This window comes from Halichoerus grypus, chromosome 1 (assembly GCF_964656455.1).
Source record: "Halichoerus grypus chromosome 1, mHalGry1.hap1.1, whole genome shotgun sequence".
In the NCBI taxonomy this organism is placed as follows: domain Eukaryota; kingdom Metazoa; phylum Chordata; class Mammalia; order Carnivora; family Phocidae; genus Halichoerus; species Halichoerus grypus.
In genome coordinates this window covers 124688690-124694122 of record NC_135712.1, presented here as the reverse complement: position 1 = coordinate 124694122, position 5433 = coordinate 124688690, and the positions used below count along the sequence as shown (strand labels likewise).

Below are 5433 nucleotides of genomic sequence, written 5' to 3'. Positions count from 1 at the left end.
CAGCTCTGATGTTAACCCCTTACATAACCACAGCACATGTGTCCAACTAGGAAATGGAGATTGGTGTAATACTATGCACTAAGCTACAGACTTTCTTTGGATTTCCCTCATTTTTCCACTAATATCCTTTTTCTGTTCCAGGTATCCAATCCAAGATACAACACTGCATTTAGTTTTCATGTCTCCTTAGACTCCTCCAATCTGTGGCCTTTTCCTCAGTCTTTGTTGATCATGACCTTGTCACTTTTAAACAATACTGGCCACATATATTGTAGAATGTCTCCAGTAGTAATATTTTTAAAAGAGCAAAACAAAATAGGAAGATTAGGATTGGAAAAATGACACAAGTAAGGTGTATGAATGAGGTCTGTGTGTTGTGAGTGACAGAAAACTCACCCTGAATTGTCCTGTCAAACAGGGAATTGGCTCATGAACTAAAAAGGCCAAGGGCATATGTGGCTTCAAAATGACATTTATATCCGGTTTCACCTGTCTCTTGGCTTGGTTCTTCTCTCCTCTGAATATTCAGGTTGTTCTCAGATACGCACTCACCACACAGTTAGTTACAAGATGGGGCTTCCAGCAGCCCACACAGCTAGATCTATCCAGAGTGTGTGTGTGTGTGTGTGTGTGTCTGTGATACTCACCTCTGCTCCACGCTCACAGCTAAGCTCTCAGAGGTTAGATTCTACCATCTGCCCATCCCGGAACCAGTGGGAAAAGATAATCACTTTCTGCTTCTGATGTGAGGATGTGTTGCCCAGAGTTGTGGCCACCATCTTGTGACTATGAAGGGAGCAAGCTGACAGCTGAGGAGGACACAAGAGCCTTAAAGATGGATAAGAACCTGGGTTGTGGATGATATCATTTAGTTGTGGAATTAATCAGGCCTGGATCTGGGTTGGTTACATGAAATAATAAATTCCCTTGTTGCTTAGGCTTCTGCTAGTTCCGTTCCATTTTACTTGCAACCCAAAGCATCCTAAATGATACAATGAAATTGCAGATTTCTTTGTTGGATACGGGATATTACCTGGATACAGGTTTGCTTGTTGGGCTTCACTATCTGACAGCACAATACAAACTGGACTTCAACATTTTCTGGCTCATAGTTTTCATTGGAATTATTGTTGAAGAATCCAGCTTCACCTAGGCATTTTGGCAGAAACAGCAGTGATCCTCATCAATTTCACACAATATAGAGTATTTGAGTAATAGCTCCAATGTTTCTGGGTTTCTTCTTCCCATGAAGGCAAGAAGCAAGCCCAGGGGACAGGCCAGGGATGGGGCAGGAAGGGGTCTTCAGGGTGCTCCTCACTCAGAGCACATCCAGTATGTGGGTTTCTGCTCATCCAGTGGGCACGATCTGCAGTTGGTCAGAAAGGGACGCCTTGCCTGGAGAACACTTTCTCATGACAAACCTTTGGGCACCTGGGCTGAGATGATCTCCTCGAAGGCCTTTTCAACTCAGGCTAGCACTGCATGATGTAATGGTGCGGAGACCCCCATGCCAACAGCAAGGGGTCCTTTCTCTCAGTGTAATAATCCCTGAAGTAATGAACACCTGAATAATAAAGGTTTTTATTTATTTTTTATTATTTATTATTTATTTATTTATTTTTTAAATTAACATATAATGTATTATTTGTGTCAGGGGTACAGGTCTGTGATTCATCAGTCTTACACAATTCGCAGCACTCACCATAGCACACACCCTCCCCCATGTCCATCACCCAGCCACCCTATCCCTCCCACCCCCCACCACTCCAGCAACCCTCAGTTTGTTTCCTGAGATTAAGAGTCTCTTATGGTTTGTCTCCCTCTCTGGTTTCATCTTGTTTCATTTTTTCCTCCCTTCTCCTATGATCCTCTGTCTTGTTTCTCAAATGCCACATATCAGTGAGATCATATGATAATTGTCTTTCTCTGATTGACTTATTTCACTTAGCATAATACCCTCTAGTTCCGTCCACGTCATTGCAAATGACAAGATTGCTTTTTTTTTTTTTAAAGATTTTATTTATTTATTTGACAGAGAGAGAGACAGCGAGAGAGGGAACACAAGCAGGGGGAGTGGGAGAGGGAGAAATGGGCTTCCCGCAGAGCAGGGAGCCCGATGTGGGGCTCGATCCCAGGACCCTGAGATCATGACCTGAGCTGAAGGCAGTTGCTTACTGACTGAGCCACCCAGGCGCCCCTCATTTTTTTTTTTTTTAAGATTTTATTTATTTGACAGAGAGAGACACAGCGAGAGGGGGAACACAAGCACGGGGAGTGGGGGAGGGAGAAGCAGGCTTCCCGCTGAGCAGGGAGCCCGATGTGGGGCTCAATCCCAGGACCCTGGGATCATGACCTGAGCCGAAGGCAGACGCTTAACGGCTGAGCCACCCAGGCGCCCCAAGATTTTATTTTTAATAAAGGTTTTTAAATAAAGATTTTATAAAAGGATAAAAGGGGTTTTTTAAATAAAAGCATTAAAGTGATTTTTTAAAAGGTTTAAAATGGTTTTTAGAAATCATTGAAATTAAAAAAAAATAGTGTAATTACTGAAAGAACAAACAGCAACCCTTGGTTTCCCATTAAAGAGTAATGTTTTCAAGAGCTAAAGGAATGACAATTTGGAGATGCATTGGCTTCTCCCATCATTAGCTCTACACACACTCACTTCTTTTTTTTTTTTGAAAGAGAGCTTTTAATTACTTTTATGTACAGAAAACTAAACAGTGTACACTTAGCCCAGTTTGGTGGCCAGTTCTTTAGCCTTTGCCTTTTCCAACTTGGCAATGTGAGCCACCGACTTTGGACTCAGGATGTTGCTTCCCCGGTGATGGCGGATCTCATTGTATTTGTCATTGTCATTGGTCCTGACAGCTTCTGCCTGCTTAGCCAGAGCTCCTTTGTCTTCCGAGTTACCCTGTGTGAAGGCGACAGTGTGCAGGTCTTCCTGTGGACAGATGCCCCAGCCTGGACTTCCCCCCGATAATGCGGTAGGGAACCCCCCTCTTACAACACAGGGCAGGCAGGAAGACACCCAGCTCAGTGGGATCCACGTCATGGGCACTCAGTACCATCTGAGCCTTCTTGTTTTCCACCAAGGTGGTGACAGTATTAATCCCAGCTCGAAGGACAGGTGGCCTTTTAGTGGGGACATCCCCTTTGCTGGCAGCTTTCTTCTCAGCCCGGAACAACAATCTCTGCTTCTTCTCTTGCTTTGACTCTGGTCTGTGTTTGTGGGTCAGCTTAAGCAGCTGAGTAGCTGTTTGGCGGCCCAAGGCCTGGGTGACCTGGTTAATCACAGGAGGCACTTTTAAACGTTTATAGAGGATAGCCCTTTGCCGCAGCAGCCTGATGTAACGGGGCCATTTGACAAAGAGTGTGAGGTTCCTTTTGGGTTGGATGTCCTCTCCGATGCCAAAATTCTTGACCTTTTCTCAAACAGGGATTGATTGCATTCTGCTTCTTGCTTCTTCATGACAGCAGGGCTCGGGGCCACCTTCTTCCCCTTCGCCTTCTTTCCTTTTGGCAGGGTGGATGGCTGGAGGAGAGAGCTACACTCATTTCTTTATGGTGTATATGAATAGTTGTTGCTTGCCCCTCTAGCTTTTTTAAACGGGGAAACAATTTCTACTTCTTCCTTCCCTCCCACACACACTTTCTCACGAGCGGATACATACTTAACATGAATACTCTCAGACGTCCTGTGGATCCACATATTTTGGGCATGTACATAAAGCCATTTATAAGGGTTTAATCCATGAATCATAAACAGAAGATTCACATTAGGAATGAGCAGTGGCCTCTTTAAGCTTGCATAGTGCTTATAGTATTTGAAGGTGGACAACTCTCAACACTTTATAGGAGGCTCGTAGATTCACAATGGACCCTGCATTTGAATATTAAAAACTCAGAAATGGTATGAAGTCCAAGCAAGAGGCAGTAAGAATCGGATATGATAGCGCTGCGCTCAGGGCCTAGCATAGAGCGAGTTGTCAAAAACATTTGCTGAGAAAAAAATGACACGTTCTCCCCCATTTTTAATGACTGAATAAGAGAATTAGAGGTTTTCAGGATAAAAAGTTACAAAGCAGAGCTATAGGAAGAGTCAGTGACTTCAGGATACACAGCAGATATTCCTGGATTAAGTGCTGAAACCATTTGTAAGTTACTCTGTAAACTTCAGTAGGGCTGTGGACAGCTTCCTGCAGATTTGTTATTTTCCAGTGAATGACACTTCTTTTTTAGTGTGAAACTAGCTCTGTTTCTTGAGCCCATTTTTCCGGGACTGCCGTTGTTCTCAGCAGCCCACATAGAGCCCTCAAGGGCCTAGGTACTCCACTGCGGAGGCTTACACTTTCCCTCTTGCTCTCAAATTCGTTCTACTGAAACCCTATCTTTATGTGGGTCAGGGCTTCCTTTTTCCTTAAAACTTCTTTTTTTTTCCACTTTAAAAACAAACAAAAAAACACTCTCCTATTTCCAGAAATTCCTTGCACTGCTTATTTCCTGTTGGCTTATTCGGAGGCATTTTTTGCTCATGAAGTTTCAAGATGATTTCTTGAAACCGTTATAAAGTTATGCAACTTTGCTGATTTAAAACTACCTTCTTTGCTGAATTCTTAACTGTTGAGTCTCTTTCTCCTTTCGGAGCAGAGGCTCCTTCTTAACTAATGATGGTCCTAACAGCAAAACTAAAATGGATTTTACACCGTGTGTATCTATTTTGCAGAATGCCAATCCATTATGCATGGACCTCCTCCCCACCCGCGCCGCACCCCCAGTCTGATCCCAGACGTAACAATCCTCTATTCTGTACCAGTTGTTATTACCTCCTGTTTTAATCATGCTGACTGATACTGTTTCACCTAAACCCCACTGTGGACTCTGACCGTCTACTATGGGCTCGTTTGGGGGCTCCTGGGACGTGCTGTCAAGAAGAGAACCGATTCTGCCTTGGTTTCCCCATCTGCAAAGCAAAGAGCCTGCAGTGGATGTTTTTTGGCTCCCTTACTCTCAGCCCTGATCTGTCCAGGTGATGATGCCAGCCACTCTATTTGTAAAGACCTCCGAGAAGAAAATTCTAGAAGCCATGGTTCTTTAATTTTTCAGCCCAGTAACTCTGTAAAAATTTCTCCCTTCCATAATATAAATCTTTTCTATTCAGTCAAGGCCCACTTCTGCAGCTACATGAATGAGTGGCCCTTATTTGCACACCGAGAGGTCTAGGATGCGTTCCTTCTCTTCTTCATAAATGCTGAGTACCACAATTACTCATTTGTTTCCAGAAGAAAGATTACAGGTACAATGGCATGGTGCAAGGAAGATGGGCTTGGGCTGGGGCAGAAAGCTCCTCTGTTTCTGGGTGATCTTGGCTCCCTGAATTTCGTTTCCCCATCTGGAAGGTGGGGATCTGGCCACCCTGGCTGCAGGACTGTT

The 5433-nt window shown here is 44.0% G+C and overlaps 1 pseudogene; it reads right to left on the bottom strand.

Annotated features, from left to right (window-relative positions):
- Nucleotides 1-2731: 2731 nt before the first annotated feature.
- On the bottom strand, nt 2732-4842 carry LOC118526051 (large ribosomal subunit protein eL8 pseudogene; annotated as a pseudogene).
- Between the last annotated feature and the right edge of the window lie 591 nt (nt 4843-5433).